Here is a 14,209-nt window from a genome sequence, read left to right as displayed (position 1 = left end):
CACTGAAATATTAGCAATAGCATATTATTCTAATAATATGAATATGACTATTTTTATTGTTTCAACTAGAGATTGTGGTCAGGAGACATTTACTCAGATAACTGACACGGTTTAAACTCTGTGATAATCAATATATTGTACATGACAAAATAATATTTAACAAATTTATAAAGATGCATGTTTCACCATAAATCAAGTACAGTAGCTGCCCACCCCTTGTCTGTGGTTTCAGTTTCTGCAGTTTTAGTTACTTACCCACAGTAAACTGTGATCCAAATATACTAAGTGCTAAATTCCAAAAATAAATAATTAGTAAGTTTTAAATTGCCATTCTGAGTAGTGTGATGAAATCTCAGGCTGCCCTGCTCCATTCTGCCCAGGATGTCAATCATCCCTTTGTCCAGTGTATCTAGCTGTATACACTACCTACTTATTAGTCACTGACGTTGACATCGACACTGCTCCTAATACCCAACCATCGATATTGTCATGGCTTGATGATCCAGGATTACCCGAAACAGATGACCCTCAATCTGACAATCATCAGAAAGTCAATAGTAGCCTACTGCTACGGTGCAATGCCTATGTCATTCACCTCACTTCACCCATCACAATGCTTATGTCATTCACCTCACTTCATCTCATCACAATGCCTGTGTCAGTCATTCACCTCATTTCATCTCATCTCATTGCATTTTATCATCTCACATTATAACAAGAATTGTGAGTACAGTACAAAAAGATATATTGAGGGAAAGAGAAAGACCACATTCATATAATTTTTATTATAGTATTTTGTTATAATTGTTTTATTATTGTTGTTAATTTCTTATTGTGCCTAATTTATGAGTTAAACTTTATCATAAGAATGTGTGTAAAAACAACAACAACATAGTATATACAGTGTTTGGTGTCATCCAAGATTTCAGACATCCACTAGGGGTCTTGAAACATATTCCCTGCAGATGAAGGGGGACTACTATATATTAAAGATTGCATGTTATATAATATATGTTGAAAGATAATATAATGTATTTTAGGAAAAATATATACTGTACCAAATTCTTCCTTGCAAAATAATTTTTACCCCCACACTATAAAACACAGAAAATGTTTAGTGAAAATATTTGAAAATGTAGTACAAACCAGAAAGGCAAATGTTCCTCCAGTCTCAGTCTGTCAACTGTGTTTTAAAATCACCCGAGTCTCATTAAGAGGGTTCATCTATCATATTTCTCTAATCTCAATGCCTCCTTACTTTATTTTATTGTTAATTCTCTCTCTCCTGAGGGAGAAGGCTGGTATTAAAAATCAGAAAATAATTGTCCTGAATCTGACTTTCATTTTATTTTATAAGATGCAAATAAGCATAAACCATCTACAATCATAGCTCGTCATATGCAGTGGTTTCACTAGGATTCATTGTTACAGAAGGATATTTTTTAGTCATGTAAATTTCTATTTCTTTATATACACATAGCTCCTAGAAATAAGACATGCTCAAATTAAAATCTCTTTGTCTGTTCATTTGGTTACTGGTCCTTTATACTCTCTCCAGTCATTCTCTCACTATGTCCTAACCTGCACATAAAACAAAACCTTTTTTGGCCCACATGCTCCCACTTGCCTTTTTGACTTCTTGACATGGAGATTTCTGCCTCTATGTTTTAGTTTCTGTGTCTGTGTCTTACTGTGCCATTTCTTCAGATTCCCTTTTTGGCTCTATGAGCTTGGTCTTTCTACTTGGTTTTGCTTGGGTCTCTGGTTTTTGTCTTCCTTGAGGTCTTGGGTCAGAAACAACTAATTTTATATCTCATGAATCTTAGATTCAAATGTACAACTGCCGCTCTCTTCCTTATCCTAGCATCCCTCAGACATATTATACTCAGAATGTCCAGAACCAAATCTAATATCTTCCTCTCTGATTCTGCGCTCTCACTGTACTTTCTCTCGTGGCAACATCCTACCAGTTGTATTTGGTTCCTTCTTCTGCATTACTACCATTCATAATGGGGCAACCCCATGTTTCTGTCAAGCCAATCCTCAACATTTTCTTCCAGCTGTTACAGATTAGCTTGATCAATATTCCTTCATTTCTGGTTTTGGTTCATTTTATTTCAAAAAAGTAGAGATGACTACGGTTATTTCAAATCCAAATTATTTAGCATGAACTCAGTTCTTTAATATATTAACATGCATTTTTAAAAAAGTTGTAGATGTCTTTGGGTTGTTATTTTAGAAAACTGAGCATTCCCTTTAGCCAATAAACAGGTGGATTTTAATAGCACTACCCGAACATCATGATGGCACATGTTTGCCTGAGTTTAAAACAAAACGCTTCCAGATTGTGAGAGTATTACCAACCTTTGTTTTTCTCATCCATATTTCATAGAAAAGTTACAGCTAATTCAATTGTATAGACCAGCATACTATAATATTTTGAAGGCAGTAAAATTTGTTTGTATGTGGTTTTTAATTTGGTTCTGTTGTAGTTTTTACATCTGTGTGGAAAGAGAAGCCAGATGGTCAAGGTGGGAGAGCTCGTGTTTCTTAGTTATCTGTGAGAAACCTTAAAGTAGCCTGACTAAATAAAACTGCTTTTCTCAGATATCTTTTTCTTCGTTTTCCCGTTCCACTGCATAGGCCAAATCACTATGAGGCTATTTGACACATGGAAGAATTTTCTCTGACTAGGGGAAGGAAATAGTATTCATCTGAACTGGAAGGGAGTTGATTTGCTGTTCTATAGTGTTTATAGAGCATAGGAAAAATTTAATAGTCCAGGGATTCTATTTACCATGACCACCTCCAGAAAAGCTGCTCAGACTGGTTATTACCACTTTTAAGTACCTTTTCTTCTGAAAATCAAAGGTGCCAGATACAGAGCTTTATATGGTAGTGCATGCAATACATTTAGGAATGTGAGAAAGAAAATGGAATAAAGCACAAAAGGAGATGACTGATGCTTGTAGGGAGCTCCCATTTAGGTGACATCAGTTACAGCAATCTGTGCAATTAAGCTCATTTTCAGATAGCACAGAAGGCACTAGAGTTTTCCTTTCTTCTTGATGGTCAATCAGAAAAGAAAAGAATGTGCTTATTTTTGATTAATTAAAAAAGAAACAAACTTGGTTGGGCAGAGATATGGATTTTTAAAACCCAAAGAAATAACTTTCCGTCATTGCTTTCAAAGACTAGTAAAATGTAATATACAAGTTTGTCACTGTCACAGATTTTTGAAGAAACCATTACACTGGAAAAAAAGTTTGACAAATATTTTGTGTACTAACTAATCTCTTAGAGTCTTATAAACTTTAATCTAGATATAGAAGCTTTTCTTTTAGTTTTTGTTGTTTAAACAAGAAATTAATGATGGAATGTTAAAGTATAATTTAATCACTGGATTAATCTTTATAAGGATATGTATCAAAATCTTTAAACATGCTAATGCCTCTCTTTTTCCTATCAACTTACTCTCTTAGAGATAATATAATGTTTATTCTCTACAGTCTATGTATTATGCCACATAAGTACCTTACCTAGGAGCAAATCCATTCTTAATGCAGTAGGTAGAGTCCTATGCCATCTTTTTTTTTTAAAAAAAAAGGAAAAGCAGCTTTAAAAACTCTATCAGCCATATTCTTACTCAAACTATGAGATGACTTATAGAGTTCCTGGCAGTGTTCCTTGCTCTCTATCTAATTATTTTTCATTAGCCTACTCTGCATTTGCATTTATCTCCTGATCCAATCAACAAAACAATCTAAACTTTTTAGCCTATTTGCCTACTTTCTCATAATGGTGTTTTCTCCATTTCCATTTTGAGTATAGTCAGTTAACAGACTGGTTTCTTTTTAATAGGTTTTAAAAATCACTTTATTATTAATATGCCTTATGGTTCATATAACATGAATACTGTATGAATGTAAAATGAATTCTTGAACTCATTATATATGTAATTTATTTTAAAGTTGAAAACTTCGTTTGGTAAATCATCATCTGGTTATTCTGTTTTACTCTTGCCATTAGTATTGAATGATGATGCTTGGGATTTTTTTTCTATATGAATAAAGGAAGAAGAGTATTTGATTATGGTAATATATGATTAAGAATTTATATGCTTTTTACCTAATTTAAATATTAAAATCATCAAATTAAAATCATATACTTTTAACATTTTAATTTATGAAATGATAAACCTCTTTTATAATTGCCATGAAAATGAAAAATGTTCATTTAGTAAGGTTTTAAATATAATCAGATTTTGATTGTAATAATGTCAAAGTAATGTCTGGTTAAGGCTTCCCCAGAAGATAGGGTTAAATTCAGTGGCTATGCTATTCTTGTGACCTTTTTCAGATACTGGAGATAACTTAGTCATTTTCCATTTCTCAGCTATAGTATTTCTTTTGAATGTTGTGAACTTTTTAAAAATGTCACTAAAATGTTAACTATTTTTTTTCTTCACACATTTCTCGGTTTTGACTATAGTAGCTTGGGTACTAGAAAGTCTATTGCAAATATCTTTAACAAACTCTATAACTATTTCTCAACTTATAGGTAATCCTATTTCACACTTGAATGCATGATATATGGCTTCCAATAATCTATGATCCAGTTTCTGAAATGACATGGAGAAAGATCACTAGTTTCTTTTTCTAATATTCATTAATTTACCAAATTATTCAAATGACTTATTTTTTTGTTCTTACATTTCTGCTATGTTTACTTACGTTTTGGATGATTTTGATAAACTCTGTGAAGGTGTGAATAATATAACCATAAACGATGGAAGAAACTCACAAAAGAAAAATGTAATAGACTTAGTCATCTAAAAAGTTAAAACTTTTATATGAAAAATAAACACAACATCCACAGAAAGAAGTAGAAATAGGATATTAGTAAATGCCACAGATAACTAACAAGTGTTGATCAGTTGCTATGTCCCAAGCCCTCTTCTAAGAACTGCTCATTCCCATTAATGGAAAAGGAAGCTGAGTACCTAGCCCCATTCACAAAACTATTAAGAGGCAGTGCTTGACTCTAAATGTAGACAGTATAGTTCAAGAAAACATACTCATCTTAACCATTATCACTAAAAGTTAAGTGATTAGGGCATATCTAGATATTCAGAAACAAAACTGATGCAGATGTATCCTAACTTCTATTAATTACACACTCATTAAGGCTGTATAAACACAAACATTTCTATCTCAGACAAATAGCCTCTGTGGCCTTGGTGCTACGAGTTGGATGTGGCTGGATATTTGGAACAGGAAAAATTCAAATGATGGGCTTGAGTAAATCATAGGCATGGATATACTCTTTATTACCTTTTGGTGTTATAATACATAGATAGAAAGGATTTATTTAAAACCCTGGAATCTTATAGAAACAAACACAAAACTTCTCTGTAGGGCTATTTTTGGTTTTGAACAAATTTTTCTTTCCTAAACTCTGAAAATGAGTTAACAACAACAACAACCAAAAAGTTACAAACCACTGTGAGGAAGAATAAACACATGTAAACAACAGGAGATTTAATATACTCGAGAACATTACAGTGGACCTCCTGTTTCTGTGGGTTCCTTATCCACAGATTTAACCAACCACGGATCAAAAATATTGGAGAAAAACACCAAAAAGTACAATTCAACAGAAAAAATGATACAAATAAAATATACAGTATAATAACCATTTATGTAGCATTCACATTGTATTAGGTATTATAAGTAATCTAGAGATGATTTAAAGTATATGAGAGGATTTGCATAGGTTATATGCTCATATGATGCCATTTTATATCAAGAACCTGAGCATCTGAGGATTTTGGTATCCACTGGGGTTCCTGCAACCAATCCCCTATGGATACAAGAGAAGACTGTACATGATAAAAGAATCTGATAAGAGATTATGAAATACATGATTAATATGATTAAACAAATGATATAATAGAACACAGAATGAATAATCGGGAAAGCATATATACACAAAGAACAGATATATTTTTCAAATATCCAAATAGACTTCTGGATTCAGCTGTAATATATAAAGAGCTTGAAAGTCATCACTCTTGTCTTTACAATAAGAAAAATCTGGACAAAATGAAAAATAATGACTTCACTTGGACCCATCTAAAAACAAGTTGCAGTAACAGCCATGATTTTGAAATCTGAACAGAGACAAATGGAGATTGATACAGCAAATGAGATCAGGAGTTGAAACCACTGGATCCATCAACTGGGAGGAATACAATGGTAATTTTGACAAATTGCTGGAGGCTGATCCAGAACTAGCTTGGGAATTAGAAAGCTCCAGACTTTCTAACCCACATATTCACATGCTTCCTCTCTAGTAGCTCACCCACAAGTTCTTGTAGCGTGAATCCTGGAAACGTTCCTTCAAAGGAGAGAGGAGTAAGCATTATGAAGTAAGACTGTAACCTTTTCCAAAATAAAATTCTACTCTCTGGGGGAAAGAACTTAACCTAATACAATTCTGAAGCTATTCCAACTGAAGAAAACAGAGGCACAGAAAAAAATAATGACTTTTTTTAAGGGTGCATGTGTTGAGTACTATAACTGAGTGGACATAAATACGATTTTTTATGACTGTTGATATATACCTATGCAAGAATACATTTAGATTTCTTGCAAATATTCTGATAAATAATAATTCAATTCACCCACTATTTATCCCCACTATTATATGGTGACATGTACCAGGCAAGTACCAGTGATAGGGTAAATAAGCATGTAAAAATATAAGGAACATTTGGGAGGCCAAGGCAGGCAGATCACCTGAGGTCAGGAGTTGGAGACCAGCCTGGGAAACCTGTGTCTACTAAAAATACAAAAATTAGCCGGATATGGTGGTGTGCACCTGTAATTCCAGCTACTTGGGAGGCTGAGGTAAGAGAATCGCTTAAACCCAGGAGGAAGAGGTTTTAGTGAGCCAAGATCACACCACTGCACTCCAGCCTGGGTGACAGAACTGGGTGAATTGCTGGTGAGGTTGAAGAACAACACTGACTATAACAGAATTAATTCCAGCATGAACAGTGGCACCACTACTAGTTTGGAAGATAGTTTGGCATCTTCCAAAGTATTAAGTCATCTCTAGATTACTTATAATACCTAATGCAATGTAAATGCTATATAAGTAGTTGTTATACTGCATACTTTTATTTGTGTCATTTTTTACTGTTGTATTGCATTTTTATGTTTTTCCCCCACATATTTCACAAACTTTGTATAAAATTTCTTACAGAGCTAAATGTATCTTTACTGTACAATCCAATGACTATGTTCTTAGGTGTTTATCCAACTGACTAGAAAACTCATGTCCATATAAAAACCTTCATGCAAATATTTACAAAACTTTATGCAAAATTGCCATAGACTTGAAGAAACCAACATGTTGTTCAGTAGGTGAATGGAAAATCAAATTTTAGTCCATCTGTGTAATGGAATACTACACAGCAATAGAAAGGAGTGCAGTATAAAGTCACAGAAAGACCTGATCTACTAAATGTAATATGGTATCAAGATGGGATCTCAGAATAGAAAAAGAACATTAGATGAATACTAAGGAAATCTGAAAAAACATATGGTGTTACTAAACAGTAATGTATCAATATTGATTCATTAGTGATAACAAATATACTAATGTAAGATAATAACAATAGGAGAGGCCAAGTGTAGTGGCTCATGCCTATAATCCTGCCACTTTGGGAGGCCAAGGCAGGCAAATCACCTGAGGTCAGGAGTTCAAGACCAGCTTGGCCAACATGGTGAAACGCCATCTTTACTGAAAATACAAAAATTAGCCAGGCATGTTGGCAGACACCTCTAATCCCAGCTATTTGGGAGGCTGACGCAGGAGAATCACTTGGACCTGAGAGGAAGACGTTGCAGTGAGTCGAGATCACACCATTGCACTCCACCCTAAGTGGCAAGAGTGAAACTACTTCTCAAAAACAAAACAAAACAAAAAAAACAAAAAACAAAAAGCAAACAACAAAAACACAATACGAGAAAGTGGTATGGTACATACAGAAACTCTCTAATATCCTTGCTACTACTTTTCTATAAACCTAAAGCTATACCTAAATAAAATGTTTATTAAAAGCTAATAAAACATCTGAAATTTATATATAAATGTGTATAAATTCAGTTAAATAAAAAAATGTAGTGACTGGGCACAACTGAGCAAAGAAGTAAAGGTAAATGTGAGGTATCAGTTACAGTACAATTCAAAAAGATAAAGAGATGAAAAATGTAAAAGACTGCTTGAAAGCTGGAAAATATTTCAGAAGAACAAGGTTAACAAAAATAAAACATGAAAAAATTATAATTTACCACATTTGCATATAGAGTAATGGTGAAAAATTATGTGATCATCTTAATAGATTCAGAAATAAAAGAATAAAATTTATGCTCATTGTAAACAACAATTAACAAAGAAATATAAGGAAATATATAATCAGATAAAGAAATTTTTAAAAATTATAATGGTGAATTATTGAAAGCTTTTTCTGCCTGTGCCTGGGAAGTCAACAGGAATGCTAGTTATAACCACTGCTATTCAATTCTATACTGGAGGTCTTTGTCCATACAATAAGGAAGAAATAAAATTGCAAACATCTGTTGATAACACATTTTGAAATTTAAGAGTCCAAAATAATCTGCAGGTAAGTTATATGAAAATAAATGAGTTTAGCACAGTCGGTGAACAAAAATAAATTAAAATTTATAGCTATCAGCAACAAATTATTGGAAAATAAAAATTAAAAATTTCATGCCAATGATATAAAAAAGAATACCAAAAATCTAACAAAAGATGCACAAGACCTCTAAACTGACAACTACAAAAAATTATTGACCAAAACTAGGAATTACATCAATAAATAGAAGAAGGTATTATGATTATACATTCAATATTTTATGGATGCTAGTTTTTCAGAAATTAACCTTTAAATAAATTCAATGTAATCCCAATTAAAAATATCAGCGGATTGTATGTGTGTGTGAAAATTGACATGCTGGTTTAAAAATTTATATGAAAATTTATATAGAATTTGATCATGAAAGCAATTATGAATAAGAAAATAGCCTAGAGGATTTACATACCAAATATTAAGATTTATATAAAACTACTATAAGTTAGGTAATATGACATTGACATAAAAATAAAGAGACAAATGAGAGAGAAGAGCACAAGTAACAAATAGAGCCATAGATATGTAGGACAATGGAAAGTTGGTCTTATCAATAACCAGTGCTTATTCAACTGGGTTTCCATATGGGATAAAAAGAATCTTGAGTGCTATCTTATACTACATACAAAATTGATTCCAGATGTATTGTTGATCTAAGAATGAAAAAAAAATCAAGATTCTAGAAAAGAAGAAGTAGGAGACTATCTTCATGAGGTTGTTAGATACTTCAAGAGGACATAAAAAATGCTAACTAATAATACAAAGATGATATATTGGATGACATTAAATAAAGAGCATCTATTGATTAAAAGATACCATTAAAATGAATGGAAAAGCATGACACAGAGAAGAGTGAAGATATCTAATTACAGATATCTAGAAATGAATTTAGAAATGAACTTCTAAAAATAGATTTAAAAGAGGCAGATAGTCAATAAAAATGGACAAAGACTTGAACAGGCACATTAAAAAGAAAAGATATGCAAATGACAAGTCAATATATGAAAATGTTCTCAACTTCATTATAAGTGATAAATTAAAACTACAGTGTCTTTGTTAGTCAGTTTGGGCTGCTGTAACAGAATACCAAAGACTGGGTGGATTATAAACAACAGAATTCTTTTTCTCTCACAGTTTTGGAGGCTGGAAATCTGAGATCACTATGCCAGCATGGTTGGGTTCTGGTAAGGGCCCTCTTCTGGGTTGCAGACTGCTGACTTCTTGTTTTCTCACATGATGAAAAGAAAGCTAGCTAGCCCTCTGGCCTCTTCATATAAGGGCACTTATCCCATTCCTGAGGGCTCGACCTTCATGATCTAATTACCTCCCAAAGTTACCACCTCCTAGTAACATCAGATTGCAAGAGGTAGGATTTCAACATACGAATTTTGGGTGAAGAACAAACATTCTGCCCATAGCAGTGTTATACTACTTTATTCCCGTTAGCATGGCTAAAATGTAGAAAGAGAGAGAGAGAGAGAACGAACCAAATGTTGGAAAAGATGTGGGGAAAAAGGAAACTCTCATATGCTCTACTTGGTAGATTCTGTAAAACTAAATATATGAATAATTTATGACCCAACAGTTACTCTCTTTTGGGTATATAACAAAATGGAATGTGTAGATATGTGCACCAAAAGGCATGTGCAATGATGGATAGAAGCACTATTTTTAATAGCTAGAATTGGAAACAACCCAGAAATGGTCGTCAGAAGTAGAGTGGATAAAATACATTGTGGTGTATTTATAAAATGGAATGAAGAGGAGAACTGAGCATGAATGTTATATGCAACCACACGGATCCATATTACAAGCATAATGTTGGATGAACGAAACCAGACTCAAGAGGAAATTCTCTATGTGATTCCATTTATCTAAAGTTCAATGTTAGGCAATGGTGATCTAATAATAGTATTAGAAGTCAAGTTTCTTGTGGCTGTTGCAGGCTCAGGAGTGCATATGGGCAGTTGTGACTGGGTGTGGGAACGTAAGAGCGTTTTGGAGGACTGGTGACACTTTGTTTTTGATAGGGTGTTGGTTACATAGCAGTGTTCATTTTTTGAAAATTCATTAAATTATAGTTACTTGTGCAATTTTCTATATGTATGTTACGCTTTTAATAAATGTTTACTTGAAGAAATACATGAAGAATAGTTTAAGAAGGTTAAACATGCCTAATAGCAGTACCAAGTAAAAACAGAAGAAAATGGAGAAGAGATGCACAAAATAATCTTAGCTGAGATTGTCCAGAAATAAGCGAAGACCTAAAGTCTCCAGAATTACAAAAAAAAAAAAAAAAAAAGGAAAATAATTCAAGTGTCTGTGTCAAGAATAGATCTAAGTACTATATAACCAATAGACAAAAACAGCTTCCGGGAAGCTAGATAAGAAGCAAAGCAAAATACACAATAAAATATATAATATGCATATTGTAATAAATAGAAAAAATTAAAGCAGAGAAGGAAGCTATCACATGTTAGGTCTGAGGAGCAATGTTGAAATATTAAATGGGGCTTCCAGGGAAAACCCTACTGAGTATAAAGGGACATAATATAGGGGTGCAGATACAGGAAAGTGGGTTGATGTAGTGGCGGGGCTTGATGGAAGAAGAGAAAGTGAAACTTCCTTCTACAGGCATTGTGGCTAATTCTCTATAGTTAAACCATAATTCAATTACTAATTACCTGATTGTGAGGTGAATGCCCTGGTGTTATATAAAGACTCTGTAGAGCTTTCATAAGTGAAGCATAATGTTGCTTCCACTATCATTCTCTAATTATCTGAAAGAGTGAAATATCAAAGAAACATAACAAGACTGACAGACAGGAAACAGAAAATGCTTCTCTCTAGTATGTGCGGATAGAGTTTATACAAATAAACTCAGTGATTAGAAGGACCCAAGCAACACAGTAATATAGATTTTATAAAACTCAAAGTGAAAAATAAATCTGAAGCCATATAAAGTAGAAACTGACATTGTTCACAAGAAGCATCCTTTGAACTGCATGATACTGGATTGAGTAGAGGACTTTGGTTTCTAGGGAAGATGAATTGTAACCAGAATATTAGCTAAAGAGAAGATGAACACTTGAATGTCTAGAAAAGTGACTTCGTGTTTAGAGTTTAAATTTTGTTTCAACATTTATTTTGAAAAATTCAAATATTGAAACATTAATTGTTAATATGTTGTATCATTTGCACTCTTCCTCTCTGCCTCTTTATGTGGGTGTCTCTCTCTCTCTCAGTCTCACACACTGATACACACATTTATAAATTATTATTATTGTTGGAGAATATATTCTTAGGAGATATATCATGTAACCGTTTGAATCTAGCAGATATCTTTTACACTCAAATACTTTACCATGTATCTCCTAACAATGAAGATAATCTTCCTATATAACCACAAAAAATGATCAAATTCAGGAAATGTTTTATTGTTACAATATTATTATTATTATCTAGAATATAGTCTTTATTTTAAATTGTCCTTATGATATTCTTTTTTTTTTTTTTTTTTTTGAGACGGAGTCTCACTCTGTCACCCAGGCTGGAGTGCAGTGGCCGGATCTCAGCTCACTGCAAGCTCCGCCTCCCGGGTTCACGCCATTCTCCGGCCTCAGCCTCCCGAGTAGCTGGGACTACAGGCGCCCGCCACCTCGCCCGGCTAGTTTTTTGTATTTCTTAATAGAGACGGGGTTTCACCGTGTTAGCCAGGATGGTCTCGATCTCCTGACCTCGTGATCCGCCCGTCTCGGCCTCCCAAAGTGCTGGGATTACAGGCTTGAGCCACCGCGCCCGGCCGTCCTTATGATATTCTACACCCAGAATCATCCATTGAATTTAGTTATCATGTTCCTTTAATATCCTTTAATCTAGAACAATTGCTCAGTCTTTCTTTGTCTTTCAGGGACATCAACCTTTTTGAACCTATTTGGTAGGATTAGTTTCAGTATTCGTTGATTCTCTGTCCTAACATGTGTGTGTCTAATCAGAACTACAAAAGTTAACCGGTCGTTATCCTCTCATCCTTCTTTGACAGGGAACAATGTAATGATTTTTTTAAAAATTTCCCATTGTGCTTTGAAAAGGCATTAATCACTCCAGTGGAAAAATATATTTAGTTGCTATTCTATCAAACATATGAATTAAAACACTTTAATAACCTCTTGTGACTGAAACATTTTAAACAATGTGTTTTTCTTCACATAATTAATATATACTATATATTTATAATTTCAGTGAGAATTGTAAACCACGGAAAATTAGAATATATTCATTTTGCCTTTCATTTCATTATGAGTTTGAGAAAGAAAACATACAGCTTTTTAAACATGGTATTGATTTTACCTCAGTTATAATTCATATTTCAAACTCATTCATCATAATTTCAATGAAATGACAAATGAATTGTTCTTTAGTTCATATTAATTTTAAACCAATTTTGCATCCATAGAACACAGAATATAAAAATTCTAAGTGGACATTAGGCACTCTTTGCTGCAGACAAGTACTTTCAGATACTTTTGTATTCTGAAAGCTACAATTTGAACACGGTTTCAATGCAGATCAAATACACTTAGGACCCATCTTGTATTCATTCCTATTTTCAGGTGAAAAATGCTTTGAATACAAAATAACTGTTTTCATCTCTCTAGTAAGAATGCTAGTCTTTTTTCTTCTCCCACTTGCACATGATTTAAGAGAAAGTAAGTTGTTAATTGGAAAATGTTTTTGCACAGTTATGAACCTCTGATTATGTGCTGTCATCCATTTCACTTTATTTTTTTCACCTAACGGTGTAATGAGTGTTAAAGTTTAGTTCTTTCATCATTGGCACCTCTTCGTCATGGTTATTTAAGCCATTAATTTTTTCTCTAGGTTTCTTTTAACATCACCCCATTCCTCAAATGCTCTGCAGTTTAAAATTTCATGCTTAAGTTCCAGATTTTTAGTCTTTTCCAAACCCAAGCTGTCTCTTCATATACTTATCATTCTACTTCCACGTATTATTTGCAGCAATGGTGATTTTAACCCTTTATTTTTTGTTGCAAACTGTTAAAAGACAAACTTAGGCACATTAAAATGTTAGAGGTTTTTTTGTTGTTTGTTGTTTGTTTGTTTTGAGCAAACAGTAATTCGGGACTTGGACAGCACCAGACCAGAAGTAGTTCAGAACTCCACCTAGGGAGTGTGAGGTGAAAATTTATATAAGGTGTTCATGGACGCAAGACAATGAAAATACTTGCTTGGCTAAAGGGAAATGTTCCTAGTTAAATGTTAGTTGGTGGCCTATGCCTAGTTAAGCTTCAGTCTTGTTTCACTGTTTACACTGAGTTGGGTTTGGTTTGATTACATAGGCACTGGAGTTGCCTCAGCATAATGGCCTCCTAATTATTTTTAAGTTTTGGCAATTATGAACAAGATACCTGTAAGCATTCATGTGCAGGATTTTGAGTAGACATAAGTGTTCATTTCATCTGGTTAAAT

The 14,209-nt window shown here is 33.4% G+C and overlaps 1 long non-coding RNA gene across 1 annotated transcript in view; it reads left to right on the top strand.

Moving 5' to 3' along the window:
- The first annotated feature begins 290 nt into the window (after window positions 1–290).
- The window catches only part of LOC116274202, a 30,706-nt gene continuing 16,787 nt past the window's right edge, over window positions 291–14,209 (top strand). The window contains exon 1 of the long non-coding RNA XR_004182801.1: window positions 291–723. This is a non-coding gene — a long non-coding RNA (uncharacterized LOC116274202). The remainder of the gene's footprint in view (window positions 724–14,209) is intronic.

The sequence above is a fragment of the Papio anubis genome, chromosome 3 (assembly GCF_008728515.1).
Source record: "Papio anubis isolate 15944 chromosome 3, Panubis1.0, whole genome shotgun sequence".
NCBI lineage: Eukaryota > Metazoa > Chordata > Mammalia > Primates > Cercopithecidae > Papio > Papio anubis.
This window is presented reverse-complemented; position numbering and strand designations above follow the sequence as displayed.